This window comes from Perca flavescens, chromosome 15 (assembly GCF_004354835.1).
Source record: "Perca flavescens isolate YP-PL-M2 chromosome 15, PFLA_1.0, whole genome shotgun sequence".
Classification (NCBI taxonomy): domain Eukaryota; kingdom Metazoa; phylum Chordata; class Actinopteri; order Perciformes; family Percidae; genus Perca; species Perca flavescens.
In genome coordinates, this window is record NC_041345.1 from 5972298 (window position 1) to 5989092 (window position 16795).

Sequence of the window (16795 nt, forward strand, 5' to 3'; positions counted from 1 at the left end):
ACTGCCACTTTTCTCGTTTGAAAGCCATGATGTCTCTCTCTCTCATGGGTTGGCCAAATTCTCTGAGCGGGCAAAGCAGAGAAAGGGGAGGTAACCTTGCTCCTTATGACCTCATAAGGCGCAGATTCCAAAACTGCCCATCTGAGCTTTCATTTTCTCAAAGGCAGAGCAGGATACCCAGGGCTCGGTTTACACCTATCGCCATTTCTAGCCACTGGGGGACCATAGGCCGGCTGGGGGAACTCATATTAATGTTAAAAAACCTCAGAAAGTGACATTTTCATGCCATGGGACCTTTAAAGCAGTGGTACCCAACCTCTTTGGTCAGCCGTAGAACCCCTGTCAGGTGTACTTAAGTACCCTTTCAACGACATCACCATTTATTTACGGTAAACCATTTCTCCATCCATTTTAGCTAACTATATTTCAACCATTTATCCATTGCTTTTAGCTAACAATATTTCAAATGTTTACCCATTCATTTTAGCTAACTGTATTTTAGTTAACTATATTTTAACTGTTTATACATTAAGCTACTTTAAGTAGGGATGTCCCGATCAGCTTTTTTGACTCCCGATCCGATCCCGATCTTTTAAATATTGAATATCTGCCGATACCTAGTCCTGATCCGAAACTTGTAGTTGCTCAGATAATAGAGCTGCACACCGTTTTTCTTTAGTTATGTACAGTGTTGGGGAGTAACGAATACATGTAACGGCGTTACGTATTCAGAATACAAATTATGGGTAACTGTATTCCGTTACAGTTACAATTTAAATAGTTGGTATTTAGAATACAGTTACATTGTTGAAATCAATGGATTACCTGACGATACTTCTCTGTTTCACGAGTTTATTCACTCTGAATAAAAGGCAAGTCTATCGCATTTTCCAGAAGCCCCGATATGAAATCGAAAAAATTAACTCCGTGATCAGTCACAATGGAGTCGGAACCGGCACGACAGAGCCAGGGCAGGAATAAGTTTCTATCTTGGAAATTCAAACAGCATTTCACATTAAAGAAAGAACAGGGAGAACGAAATATAAATGTGCAGTGCAGCCTCTGCTTGCCAGCAACCAACCTCCTTTCAGCTCCAAATTACTCCACCTCCAACCTGAAGAAGCATCTTAAAGTAAGTTATTTTTTTAATTAGCCAAGGGTAGTCGTCTGCTGTAGTTTTACTGTTCACCTTGCTATTTTAACATTGACATGGGCCTTTCCATTCTCCTATACGTATACGTTCTGATTTACTAGCTCCAGAGCCGTTTAAAGACTGACAGCCCCGTTTGACATGCTAGCTAACGTTAGCTAAAATTAGCTTGTGGTAGCTTAGACCGCTGTTAGATTTTTGTAGTATGCAGTTCGGGACTACCAATACCATAATCTATGTTTGTTCAGGTACACATTCAGCTAGTTGGAATAAAAAGAACACACCATTATAGGCCTGTTTAGTAAGCTGGATGTGATAGCCGCATTCCTACACCTATAAAACGCAATTCAATGTAGAAGTAATCCTGAAGTAATCCAAGTATTCAGAATACGTTACTCAGATTGAGTAACGTAACGGAATACGTTACAAATTACATTTGTGGGCATGTATTCTGTATTCTGTAACAAAATACGTTTTGAAAGTATCCTTCCCAACATTGGTTATGTATTGTAACTCCAGATTCTATGAGTATAGGCATAGCCCTCTAAGAGCTGTTGCTATTGGGTTTATCCCTTTGCTCATGCGCAGGCATGAAGATTTCTTTTGCACCCTCGTGCCCTGCACCGGGCCTCTATTATGTCTGCAGTTACTGTGTATCACAGTTGCGCGACCATAGATCTGCTCCCAACATCAGCATTTTTCTTCAGCCAACGTTAAAAAAAAAAAAAACTAAACTTAGTAATGCCTCTTGCGCTTAAAAGTCAATAGTGTTTTTCTTCTCGTGTTTACCGATATCTGCTCCAGAGAATAACTGTAAGCGTGGTTTCCTGGTGGAATCACGGAAGAAGTGTGGAGAATCACAGTAATCCGCTTCTGTAAAAAAAGGGTAACTAAGAAAGACAGACTTTTTTAGTTGTTGCCAAGGGCTGGCAAGCTACGAGCCACTCTCTGGACAGACACTGGTGAGTGGCCGCGCCCATCTTGGTTTGAAAATGCCGGCATCCAGGCAGTCTGGCGGTGCGTCTGTGGTTCTAGGGCGTGTATGGATAAAAGGCGGTGAGCACTACAAGCTGATGTACATAATCAGGGTAAGGTAAACAGGGTGAATGCTGATCCCCCATCAGTTAAAAAAAATGCCAAAATCGACTCCGTTCCTATATTGTTATCGGGATCGGGACATCCCTAACTTTAAGCTAACCATTTATTCATTACTTTTAGCTTACTATTTCAACTGTTTATCTCTTACCTTTAGCTTAAAAAATTTGCTAACAATAATTCAACTGACTAAATGTGAACCATTTATCCATTCATTTTAGCTCACCAGCTACTGTATTTCAACCACGTATCAATTCATTTTAACTATCTATTTCAACCATTTATCCATCATTAGCTAACTGTTTTAACTTCTCCGATCATGTCCTAACTAGTTTTCTCACACTCTCAACATGTGGTTGTTAGGTGTTACAGCTCACTTAATATTATTATTTTTTTATTAGGGCCCGAGCGCCAACAGCGGCGAAGGCCCTATTGAAACTGAAGGAATTATTGTTTCTTTCTTTCTTTCTATTCTTTTTCCCATCAAATGAATTGCCTTTTTGAGGGGCTTAACATATTCAAAAACTCACCAAATTTGGCGGTCGCATCAAGTCTGGTGAAAATTTTCGTATTTTAAGGGTTTCGGGAATAGGCGCACTAAAAAGACTGGTACACATATGTAGCATGTCAAGATGTACAAAAAAACTTCATTAGAGCCATACCCTAAACCCAATAGGAAGTCCGCCATTTTGATTTCAAAATTCGAAATTAGTGCGATTTTGGCCATTTCCACATGTCGTACTTTAACAAACTCCTCCTAGAGATTTCATCCGATCAACTTCAAACTCAGACTGTGCCATCTTAAGAAGTTAAAGATGAAAAGTTGTGAAAAGAAAAACTTTTCGTCATAGGGCGTGGGCGTGGCGGGACGGCCATTTTGTGTGTTTCGCCGCCGAAACAGGAAGTGGGTGTAACTCGAGTGTACATTATCTGATTACCTCGAAACTTTTCAGGATTCATAAGAGTCCAACCCTGAGGACAAATAAAGGCCGATATTTACTTAAAGTCATAGCGCCCCCTAGTGGCAACAGGAAGTAGGCCTAAAAGTCAAAGTGCTATACTTTAACAAACTCCTCCTAGAGATTTCATCCAATGAACCTCAAACTTGGTCTGTACCATCCCAACGCCTTAACGATGAAAAGTTATTAAAAGAAAAACTTTTCGTCAGACGGTGTGGGCGTGGCGTGGCGGCTATTTTGAGTGTTTAGCGATGAACAAAGAAGTTGTTGTAACTTGAGTGTACGTTGTCGTATCTGCCCGGAATTTCTCATGATTGACAAGGGTCCAGACCTGAGGACACCTACAGGCCAAAATTGACTTTTGGTCATAGCGCCCCCCGCTGGCAACATTAAATCCGCCTTATATGACAAACATCATCCGATTTGCATGAAACTCAGAATGTGTGGTCTACATGTGATACTGAGCCGCCCCCTATAATATGGCAACGCCCACTTACTCAGGCCACGCCCCCTTTCATAACATTTGAACCGTTTAAAGTAGAGTCTTGTGTGAGGTGTCATTGAACTCAGCAGGGAGTTCCTTCTTCATTGGTGATGGTTTGGCCCGCCCCCTATGTTTTAGCCACGCCCCTTTTCACAGCTAATGACCCGTTTGATGTAGACCCTTGTGTGAGGTATCATTGAACTCAGCAGAGACTTCCTTTTTAATTGGTGATGGTTTGACCCGCACCCATGCTTTAGCCACGCCCCTTTTCACAGCTATTGAACCATATGACGTAGAGTCTTGTGTGAGGTATCGTTGAACTCAGCAGGGAGTTCTCTTTTCATTTGTTGACAATTTGCGGCGTCTGAGTGCCGCGCAAATGCACGGTCGCAAGGAGCGGCGTCAGCCGGTAACGCTGACGCGCGCCGAGGCACGAGGGCCCGTCCAACGCTGCTCGCAGCTTTAATTTTTTTATTGAAATCATAATTGCTGTGTTTTATCTCTCCACAAACTCCCTGGCAACTGAAAAATGGTACAAATACCCGTGCTTGGAATTCACAGAGCGACCCTCCAAATGGAAAGCAATTCAGAAACGGGGGGGGGATTAATTTAGAGGACTGGGACACCGCCTCAAAATCCACTGAGACATACTTCAACACATCAGTACTGAGACTCATGGGACAGTGAAGACAGACCCATTAAATGCACATATATGGGTTTACATCCCTGCACTAGAGCCCCCTTTGTAGCCGTTTATATTGACACACTTATACACATGTAGGTCTCACTCTGTATTGCTGTCTGTCTCACACATAAACACACACTAGCACACATGTCTCATCCATGGGCAAAGAGGCACAGAGACAGGCAGGTCATTTTTAATTAAGATGTAATTAGCCGTGTTCCAGCTCTTCCAAACCTACAGAGGAAACACTGTGTGACCCATCTGTCTCCCGTACACACACACACACACACACACAAACACACACACATGCTCAATATAACCCTGTGCTTCTTCAGCAGATTGAGACTCAAATTAGTGGGCATGTTTCCTGAGGGTTCATTTGTGACAAGAGTGATGGCATGTTTTGAAGGACAAAGGTCCCTGTTGCCTGACTCTTTTGTCCTACTCATCAGGCTCAGAAGAGAAAATGTGAGCCATGCTTTGGTCCAGTTGTTTTCTAGTATCCTGACTGACTTGTGTTGCTGTGTGGTAGGTTAAATGCCTTTATTGTAAGCCACTTAAGTTTAGAGCTGCAAAGATCAATCGATTAGTTGTCAACTATTAACTTCATCGCCAACTCTTTTGATAATGGATTAATTGGTTTGAGTCATTTTTTTTATGAAAAGAAGTCAAAATTCTCTAAATTCCAGATTCTTAAATGTGAATATTTTTTAGTTTCCTCACTCCTGTGTGACAGTAAACTGAATATCTTTGAGTTGTAGACAAATCAAGACATTTGAGGATGTCCTCTTGGGCTTTGGAAAACACTTGATCAACATGTTTCATCATTTTCTGACATTTTATAGACCAAACAACTAATCAATTAATCAAGAAAATAAGCAACAGATTAATAATTGGTAGTGGCAGCCCTACTTTAGTAGATATCTGGTTACTCACCAAGGCATTCATAAAGCCATATGAAATCAATAGACATGATAGCTACTTTTTCTAACAGAGATGCAACTATACCAGATGTTTCATATGCTGTGTTTCATATATCAATTATTACAGTGTAAGGTTTTCACATTCAACACTGTCACAAAAGCCTAACCTAGTTACACATGAAGTAATTATCCACACATGCAGTAATTATCCATACAGACAAAAAGAAAATGCTGAGGCTTCTCCCTTCCCTTTCATCTTCCCACCATTGCAATAAACAGGCTTTTGGCCTCTTTTTCACCCCATACTGCGCTTATTAGCACTCTACTTTCTTCTGTCTTGCTCTCCCTCACTCCTTCAATTTCTTTCTTCCCCTGCTAATGAATCGTCCCTCTTACCTCCTCTGCTTTCCCCCAATTTTTTTTTTTTGTAGTCTTTAACATCATAATCTGATCAGCCTTTCAGCACCCCACACACACACACACACACACACACACACACACACACACACACACACACACACACACACACACACACACACACACACACACACACACACACACACACACACACACTAATACACACTTATATTTATTGTGTGGGATATAGTTATCTTTTGATATCTGATGGATTCAGGAGGATCCAGGAGGATGATTAACTTTATACCTAAAGATATGTAACTGTAGTTATTTTCTCTGTCTACTTTAACTGCATGATTAGATGAAATGATGACATATAGATGCTGTAAAATTCCAACACTTAGGCTACACAAGAAGGAAGAATAATAATTTTCAACTACTATACCACTCAGGGTAACAGGAGTAGCAGAAGAAGAAAGAGGGAGAATGAATCCTGTAGATAGAAAGAGAACAAAAAGGGCACGGAAATAACAGAAGGAAGGGTGTGAGAGGTGTGAAAGAGGGGATAAACATGGCTGTGTGTGTGTGTGTGTGTGTGTGTGTGTGTGTGTGTGTGTGTTGTAGGGGTTGAATGGGGGTACAGAGTGATGACAATAGGGGCAATGGGATGGAGCCTTCCAGAACCCTCTGTGTCAGCCGTCTACACATAATCACCTCTTAATTAAACACATTTAATCCTCCAAGCCACTTAGACTGAGATAGAGAGAGTGAGAGGAGAAACAGAGCTGTGAGGAAGTGAAAGATGCAGAGAGAAAAGGAGAGAGGGTGGTAGACAGATGGGACTTTTCAGAGGAGGTTGATGATTGCACAAAACTGTTCTCCGCCATGATTTGAGTTTTAGGGCTCATCCAAAAGTCTTCTAGGCAGTATGCAAAATTATGTTTACCACTTTTTCTAAGACCCACAGTAAAATGGCACACTTATAATGGTGACAACAGTATTGCCTTTCAATGGAAAACACATTCAAAATAGAATTTATAAAGTAAAAGCTATTTGAATTGTATGTAGAATAGAAATCTCCTTACATTGTATTTTGAAATAATAATAATAATAATAATAATAATAATAATAACAAATAGCATTTATTCTGGAAATATATGTTCAGTAACATTGGCCCTCCAGATAATACATTTGTTGCAGAAAAACAATACAGAACTTACAGCAGTTTGCTATTCTTATCACAACAGTGAGAATAGGATGAGGATAGACCGAAAAGGTTCTGAGCCCTTTCCCTAATGAAGACAGCAGCCAAATCCTCATGTTTCCTTTCTGAGAATCTCCTTATCTGCCTTCCACTCCTCTCCTGTGCTCATTTCATTTTCAAGGCAGACATTTTCTTTTAATACCCTGTAAGAGATGAACTAAAGGATTAAAGTGGCAGAATGTAAAGTCTAAGGCCGGCATATGTGTCAGAAAGAAGGGGCTGATGGTGACAACGAGCGGTGTCCATTGTACGATGAAATAAAAAGAGGGAGGAATTTGAAAAGAGAGGCAAGGCAGGAGCAATGCGTGAGAGAGTTGGAGCGCAAAGGAGCGAGTGATAGACAGAGAGAATGAAAGAGCGAGAGGAAGAGCTGGAGAAACGAAAAAATGAGAGGGTGAGGCAGGTCGGATGAATGGAGACCGAGATGGAGAGAACAGATAGAAGAGACAACATGCTGCTAGCTGTGAGGGGGACAGCTGGTCAGCTACTGCTCTGCTCTGGTGTGGAGAGATGCCCTGAGGACAGTCACCCTGCTCTGCGCGCACACACACACACACACACACACACACACACACACACACACACACACACACACACACACACACACACACACACACACACACAGAAGGTTGCATTTTTTAACACAACACAGAATGGGATACACAGTCTTACACACACATTTTGGCATGTTTTACTGTACAGATAGAAAGCAGAGATTGAGGGGGGGAGGGTTTAAGAGGATGGCGCAGGAGATGTGGAAGAAAGTAAAGAAATGGTGGGGAGATAAAGGAAACGATTTCAAAGAATAATGGAAGGAAAGGGAAGGAGAATAAATCTCCACAGACTAGGGCACATCAAGAGTTAGAACAAACATCAGGTGCAAAGAAGTGAGACAGTGAGTGATTGTAAAAAAAAAAAAAAAAAAGAGGGGGTTGGAGAGGCTATCAGGCGATGGTATGTAAATAAGAAAGTGAGGCGGGGGGGAGGAGTGAGAGGAGAACAGATGGCAGCGAAGAAGAGCAGGAAGGAAGATGGAAAGCAGGGAATGCGATAACGCTCCCAGATCACTTATAGCTGACCACAGCTGTGCCAACATTGCCCCTCATTGTAGTACAAGAGAACAATTCTCCTTTCTCGGTTTCCTCAAATGACAGTGATTTCAGCACCATGGACAGCGACCCTAAAAACTGTTGGGACTTACTAGGGAGGTTTTCCCTCAAATGGCTTTGCAGGAACTTCCCTGTGATACATTATTAGAGTGGGAAACCTCAAGCCAAGTTGTTGTCCTCAAGAAAATCTTCTAAGGAAGCACGGAAACTGAAATCATAATATTAAAGCTGCGGAAATCAGGGCCGTTGCTGCCATTGAGGACACATGTTTTCATGTGGGGCAGGTTTTTGCTCTATAGAATATATACACAGTGGGTATTTCATAGACTGATACAAGTATGTGTTGACTGAAGATACATTCATTTAAATAACCTCTTGGTCAAAAAAAAATTGAAGGGACTTGAACCTCGGTATTTCTAAAATTCTATGGCCCTGGCTGAAATAAGATTTTAAGCCATTCTAGTGCCATGGCTCCAGCATGGCACTGTCAGTCGGTCACTGTACCACTTTGTTCATAATTGAAATATCCTAAATCTTAACTTTTGGTCATCCCATTTGTGGTTTTGAGTGAAATGTCTTTACAATTATTGAATGGATTGCCATGTACATCTTCCTTCAGGAGGAATTGTCCAAACTTTTGTGATCCCTTAACTTTTCATCTCGCTACATCACCTTGTCAACATTTTGTCCAATATTTTGGTTTTTACCTGCAGAACTAACATTTTCCATCAGTCTCAGCTGCATTTTGGGTTCGTGCTATTTAGCAAATGTTAGCATGATACATGTACTGCAGCACGCTAAACTATATGATGGTCACCATTGTCAACATCAGCATGTTAGCATTGTCATTGTCAGCATGCATTTAGCTCTAAGCAGACTCTGTCATGTTTGAGACTATGTTCCATGCAAAATCCATTTAACACTTGCTCTCTTTCTCAGTTTGTCAAGCATAACCATGTCATTGAGCTACTCTAGTTGAAACAATAGATGATTAATTTGTTGGCTTCATATTTTTACATATAAACCATTACAATGATAACACCCTACATGCCTTTTTATTATTGTACAAATGATTAGATTACCCAAACACAAATATAAACCATTGGAACCTGTGACCTAGTTCTAAAACACTTTGAATAATGATGCCTCGGAATGTCTCAATAATGCAACATGCACACATTTACTGCTTTATTCAGCAGTTCTCAGAGGTAACCTTCAAACAAACGATGCCCCTCTGTTATGGAAGGAAGGAAGACTACTGTGGGGCATATCTGAGCTGGGCAGACTCTTCTCCTGCGCTGGAGGTCTCGACTGAGATAGGAAAGGATTTGCATTTGTGGGGCATAATTTGCATGTTGTTGGCCTGTGAGAGAGAGAGATATAAACAACGGAGTGAAAGAGAGAAAGGGAGGTAGGTGGAGATGGAAGGAGGGAATATGTAAAAAAGGGAGAGCAGGAGAAGAAAAAGGAAAGTGAAGGAGTGTTTGATGCAGAAAAGCAGGGGAGAGCAGGCAACACTGGAGCAGGGAGATAGGATCGGTGTGACATTGAAATCAAAACAGGGAAATGAGTATCATGGGAGCCTGCAGGACGGGTGTTAAGTGAAAAGACGTACTATAGACAGGGTGGCGTGTGTGTTTGTGTTGTGTGTGTGTGTGTGTGTGTGTGTGTGTGTGTGTGCGCGCGCACGCATGCGCCCAGGAGTGTGTAAGCATCTGTGAGGGAGAGTGTTTACATCTGTGCGCCCTTGATTTTTTCACTACAGTGCCACATGGGGCCAGTGCCAATTATATCTGCACTGAGCTCGTCAACGACACCCCACCAGAGAGACAGAGAGAGAGAGACGGAGGGAATGGAGTGAAACAGATCAAATATGGTTTAAGAATGTGTGTGTGTGTGTGTGTGTGTGTGTGTGTGTGTGTGTGTGTGTGTGTGTGTGTGTGTGTGTGTTCATACAAGCATGAAAACTTGCTCTCATGCATGAACGTACTGTACAGCTTGCACATCAGGTGGCCAACTTGTCTTCTTATCCAGTTACATTATTACCATTATGTCTGAATGACTGACAGGACCCCAGATCTCCCTACCAATCCGTCTGCTGCTTTATGGGAGTTTTCATTCTAATTAGGGCCTGACGGGATGTGCGTGTTGTCCAGCAATGACTCATCCTGACCTTGGTGGCCTTGTGATGGCTACTTTGGCACCTGCTGTGTAGACCGAACCTCAACTCCCGGCCTCAGACAACCAGATTTAATATTGCAGAACAGAACACATTTTATGGGATCACAGAAATGTGTTTAACCAGACCTGGCAGCTGTAATACATCAACACAGATGCCAGTGCACATATGCCTTACAGTAATATAACTAGTAGCAATCCACAACAGAAAAAAGATATCAACTGTAGACTCACAGTTTATAATCTGAAAGTATCTAAATGATAATTATCTGCGTGAAAATTAGTCAGCCTAATGTTTAATAATAGTACGGCTCTAGGGATGGCAATGTACCACTTTGGTCGAGCTTGAAATATCTCAACAACTATGGGATTGATTGGCATGAACTTTTGTACAGACATTCGTGGTCCCTTGATGATTAATCCTACTTTTTTGTCTAACTCTGAGATGGGAGATTGTTAGACACACCAGCTGATGTGGTTCTTTCACAAGAAAAGGACTGCAGCACAAGCACACAGTAAACCTGTATATTTTTAGATGGCTATAATAGTCTCTAGTAGGGCTGGGCGATAGGGAGAAAATCAGATATCACGATATTCTTGACCAAATACCTCGATATCGATATTGTGGCGATATTGTAGTGTTGACAATTGGTGCTTTAACAAAATATCTTCACACTTAGATTTTAGATAAATAATCATCAGTAATGTTGACATAAGTTCAAAGTGGGGAAAAGGCAAATAATAGAACAGCTAGAACAGTCTGGTAAGTTCAGAAAAGTACATCACTTTACTGTAATGCAGCCTTTAAAACCAGGAAAAGAAAACACTTGTGTCATTCACGATATTACGATATCCAAAATCTAAGACGGTATCTAGTCTCATATCACGATATCGTTATAATATCGATATATATGAAGGTAAATATGGTGCAAAATGTGAGAGCTTGTAGAATACAATGTGAGAACTTGCAGAACAAAAAAATGTAACTTGTATGTTAAAATTTGCACTTGTAAAATTAAAATTTGCACTTGTAAAACAAAAATTTGCACTTGTAAAAAATATTCACACATGTGATCTGAATTTGAAGTCACATAAAGAAAAACAACACGAGAGCTTGTAAAAAAAAATCTGAACTTAAAAAAAAAATATTCACAAATGTGTAGATTGATATTTGCATGAACACAATGACAGCTGCAAACTTGTAATGCAACATTTACTCGTTTCCTTTTTTTTTTTTATTCAGGTTCATTTTCCATCACAACCACAATTCAGTGATTACAACCTCTCGAATCTGTCACTGTATGTGCTCTCTCGCATCACAAAGTGGCAAATCTGCGCCTCGACTTTTGCTACACTTTGTTGCGATACATTTGGTGCAAAACTAATTTGTACCTGTGGACTTAGGCTGTGGATATCTGAGCCAACAGAACGAACAAGTTCAAGTTCAAATGTTTTGATATGCAAGTTCCCACATTGTATTCTACAAGTTCTCACGTTTTGCACCATATTTACCTTCATAGATATATTGCCCAGCCCTAATCTCCAGCATGTCAACCTTATTTGTTCACATGTTTTTCTTCTAATATCTTTTTTATTTTATTAGACTAAATCCTCTTCTCCCAATCTCAGTACACCTTTGTGTGCTCTATCCTGCTTTTTCCTATTTGACTCCTGCATCTTTGTTTCTTTCTCTCAACCTTCATATGAGCCTTGCAATAATCTATTATTGTCTGGCTTGGAGAGGAGAAATATGAGTCTGCATTTCCCTTCTCTACATCAACTTCTCCGTTTCTCCCCCCTCAGGCCAAACTATCTGTATCCCTCCCTCCACCCAAGCTATACTGACACAGCCAAAACAACTGAACATCCAAAAACACCCTTTTTAAATTTCTCACTTACACATTTGTCTGAGTTGCAGATATGTTCATGAACTTCTTGATGATTTCTGCATCATTAAAAAGTTTGGCTTTTATTTTCTCTCCTATTTGGATGAGTCTGCGATATCCATCTTGAAAGTTTAAGTGACATTTTTTTGTCTCTGACCCATTTAGGTCAGTAAAGATTTGATTCATGAAGCCTTCACACTACCAGATATACAGTGGGATCGAGAAATCCCCCCTGATTTTTAGGATGGGTAAATCAGGTGTAAGTCAGGCTGATGATCCTCCGGTGCATCGCTAGCTTTACTCTCCCACTATCTCTTTTCCCGTCTCAGTCTTCCCCTTTCCAGTTCCCTCTCATTAGCCGCCTTAGCCGCCTGCCCTTTTTCAGCTCACAGCCCTGCTTCCCTCGAGGTCTCTCTCTCTCTCTCTCTCTCTCTCTCTCTCTCTCTCTCTCTCTCTCTCTCTCTCTCTCTCTCTCTCTCTCTCTCCCCTCTCTGTTTCTGTTTTCTCTCATCTCTCAGTGCCCTGCTCTTGTATCTCCCCTCTTCTTTCTCTCTCTCTCTCTCTCTCTCTCTCTCTCTCTCTCTCTCTCTCTCTCTCTCTCTCTCTCTCTCTCTCTCTCATAGCCTCATAGAGTGTCTGCAGACTGCCTCCTTCGTTTTCTTACTCAACCCTAAAGTCACCCAGAAATGATCACAGAGCTAGAATAAATAGACCTGATGTTGCTTTTGGTATTTTTAGGAGTTCAAGAGTTGAATTGCACTGAGTTGAAAGCAAACTTTTGGGGTTACAGGGATAAAACCTAAAGGCAACGTGATACAAAAAATACACAGAGAAAAACAAAGATAAAACATAGAAATAAAGATAGGGAGTTAGTTGAAAACAAAATCCTGTGTCACATGAAAATGAAGAATCTAGTGTAAATTGGATGTAAGTAAAATGAAAATAAAACATTAAACCATATTGCACCAGTAAACAATCAGAAAAAAAGCATGAAAGCAAAATAAAATGATTCAACAAGCAAGCGCATGGAAATGGATGGTGCCACTCTATTTATCCTAGTTCTGTGATGATCTCTGCTGAAAGTCAACCGACTCTCAGAGGAGGAATATCCAGAATAGGCTTATTAATAAACCAGGGCAGCGACAGATTACGGCTTTAGTGAGCCGCCAAAACAATGACTGAGACTGACAAACAGAGAGCCACAGTCAGACAGACAGAAGGTCACTGTTTGAATGGAAATATTGGCCAATCAAAAGTATACTCATGAATGCAAACTTCCAGGTCAGCACATAGTAATACTGATGGACACATGGGTCCTATCTCACATCCGTCGCAGTGCAAAGCCCGACGCAAGTGTCTTTGCTAGTTTAAGAACGACGCAGTTGTCAATTTTCCCGGCCAGTGCCCATGTCGTTTGGAAAGCAAATGCACAGGCGCCCAGATAGCACAGCTGCTAGAGCGGGCACCCATATATAGAGGTTTGCTCCTTGACGTAGCGGCCCCGGGTTCGACTCCGACCTTCAGCCGTTTGCTGCATGTCGTTCCCCCCTCTCTCTCCCTTTTCATGTCTTCAGCTGTCCTTTCAATAAAGGCCTAAAAATGCCCAAAAAATAATCTATAAAAAAAAAAAAAGCAAAGGTCTTGGGCATGCTGGTCTTACAGGGAGGTGTGTTCCAGTGCATTCTGGGAGTATTGCTATTTTGAGGCAGCGGAAAGTGATCGCGCCATTGACCAACAAAAACCTGGTCTAAAGGCAATAACGCAGCATTTCATTCGCGCGCACACTATGCTTGTTACACACACAGGGACGCACAGCAGCACACACGCATGCAAAAGATACAAAAAATTAAATATTACAATGTGAAATAGTATTATGATATGATCTGCTCGCGCGCTTTCACTTCACACACGAGCAGATCAGTTTCTCCTCTCCTTCCTGCTCAGCAAATCCGCCATCATAATAGCAATGCGCCAAGGTACAGACGTGCCTGGCTTTTAAAGAGAATGGGACATGACACTCTGATTGGTTTATTGCATGTTACGGCCGGCGCACGGACCATTTTTTCCGCTGTTAAACTAGCAAAAGTGGATTCATATACGCCCTAAACGCACCTGCGCTTAGATCATTAAAATAGGGCCCATGGACATGAATTGGAACGGATTGCAGTAGTCTTTGACAATGATTGACAATTAATTCAAAAGGGATTGAGTATCTAGAGTTATATCCCCCGCAGTGTGGTGGGGGCTGTATTACAGCATGTTGGGAAATACAATTTACAGAAAATTTAATTGAAGAGTTATATAAACTGACAATTTTAGTAATTCTAAAATCCTAGCTGTTGCCTTCACTGGACAATCCTACTGTCCTCAAAAACACACACTTATTTTACTAATCTTATTCAGTAAAATACACAGATATACAAAAATCTTGATGAACAGCATCAGACAGACTGTCGACTGACTATTGTCTACTGATTGATCCTGTGAATGGATAGATTTAGAAGATTTAGTTCTGGTTTATCCAGGATCATGTCTGTGCTTTGTCTGGGTGAAGTTATACACTTAGACCCCTGCAGCTGCTATAGAGGACATGTTTATAATGTGTACAGCATGCATGCAGACAGTAGAGTATCTTCAGGCACAGCTGTACGGTTATGTACATGCATGTGCATGAAGAGTGAAGATGCTGAAGGTGTTTGCATGCTTGTGCGTGTGCGAGCATTGATCCAGTGCGGTGCGGGGGATGTTTTCTCCCAGTCATTTGAAGGACACCAGACCCCGCTCTGCTGCAGCTCCACGCGCCAACAGCCCCCCTAAACACACACACACACACACACACACACACAAAGCAATGAAAGTGTGGACAGACAGTTTCGTAAACTGCAGCTCAATAGAAACAAATGACGGCACACACTGGCAAGACATTGTCATTGTGTGCTGTCTTATTGCGTGGGGGTTGTGTATTACACACAACTGTGTGTGTGTGTGTGTTTATACAAATACTGGGGATGGCAAGTGAGGCTGAGGGGGGGCTGTGTTGTCTCTGTCACCTCCTCCGCCTCCAGCCTTATGGATTGACACATTTTTACACATTTTGACCTTAAAAAACAGTTGTGTGTGAGTGAGCGGAAGCATGTGCAGCCATGGGATTGCTTGTTTTTTTTTTTTTTGTCGGAAGCAAAGCAAAAGAGTCATAGGTCTATTATACCCTCTACTATAGGTTGTAATATACTGTATGACACGTTGAATAGGAAGCTTTCTGTTCACTATGCATGTGTGCATAAGCACTTAGCTGTCCGGCATGTTCAAGAGGGTGGCATTTTTATGTGTAAGGAGCAATAAGTGGCGAGGCAGTTCAAAGGGAGAATGTGGATTTCATGGATGTGAAGAGTGTGTGAATGTGTGTGTGTGTGTGTGTGTGTTTGTGAATGTGTCTGTTGGATGCTGATATGAGCCGCTGCTGAGCCCCTGAGTGAGGTGCAGTGCGTGGCTATACATTAAATGGCCCGGATTAGCCCCAACTGCTGCAGGCTCACTGATAATATTACTGTTATGGAGCGGCTGGGAGGGATCGGGCTCCATTTTGGCTCTGTTATTCTGTCATAATGAGGCATAACCCCTCTGATAGAGGACTCAATGGTTTCCTGGTTAATGCATCAGGCCAAGGGTAGCACTTGTGTTGACTATGACGGAGGGGGGAGGGAGTGTGAGAGAGAGCAGGGAGAAAAAGAAAATCTGCTAAAAAAAAAGTACATTTACAGGACAAACTGACTGCTCCTTATCAGTAGAATGTCATTTTTTATAGTTTCTGTATGTCTGCTAAGATTTAAGTAAAATTATTGTTATCATCAGTATTTTTAAGAAAAATTCTGTGTATGCACTAAAAATCAATTAAACAATGACCCAGTTTAGCATCAATGCAATACTGGGTTAACTTTATAATAGTTCTTTTGACCCAGTGTTAGTGTTATGTTTATATCACTGTTTGGGTTTTTACTCAAACTATGCTTATTTTTACATTAGCCTATACCATAAGACTGTCACAAATGTCTTGTTAGTTGTACATAGGGCTGTGCCGAATAGTTCTAAGCTTCCTTCATTACCTTAACATTCAAATTCCAAATCAACATTTGTATGTTTTCCTTTTTTGCTTGTCTATTTATTCTGTTAATAAACCCGGTACTTCTGCATAGTTGCAGTAAAAGTTTAGGCTACAATAATATATTTTGTATTATACTATTTGTAGAATTAGATACCAGTGGTGGCTGCGTAGGATTGTTTCCAATTTGTGTGATCCAAACATTTCCAATAACTCTAGATCGTTGTTTCTTTCATAGCATAATGTAATGTTGCTATAAGCCTAAGGGTGCAATTATTATTTCATCATTATTGCATGCCCTTAATGGATTATCCCGCTGCCCAGTGGCAGTTCTAGACCATTTTAAATGGGGTGGGGGGAGGCAGGCCTGGGCCACATGCGATTTTAGGGGTACCAACTATATTAACCCTTAGAGACCCGTTTTTTCTTTTTTTGGGAGGGGACCGGGGATCTTTAGTGGAAGATAGCAGGTCAACAGTATATGCCACATAGAAGTGGTATATGTCATATGAAAGCTGGGATCCTGAAGATAAATTTGAGACGCAGCTCAGCGCAGTTCAAAGCTCAAAGTTTATGATACCAATATCTTCACTCAAGCTTCAAATA

The 16795-nt window shown here is 41.3% G+C and overlaps 1 protein-coding gene across 1 annotated transcript in view; it reads left to right on the plus strand.

Moving 5' to 3' along the window:
• The window catches only part of LOC114569300 (protein shisa-8), a 136974-nt gene that overhangs the window by 80883 nt on the left and 39296 nt on the right, over positions 1-16795 (plus strand). The window lies entirely within an intron of this gene.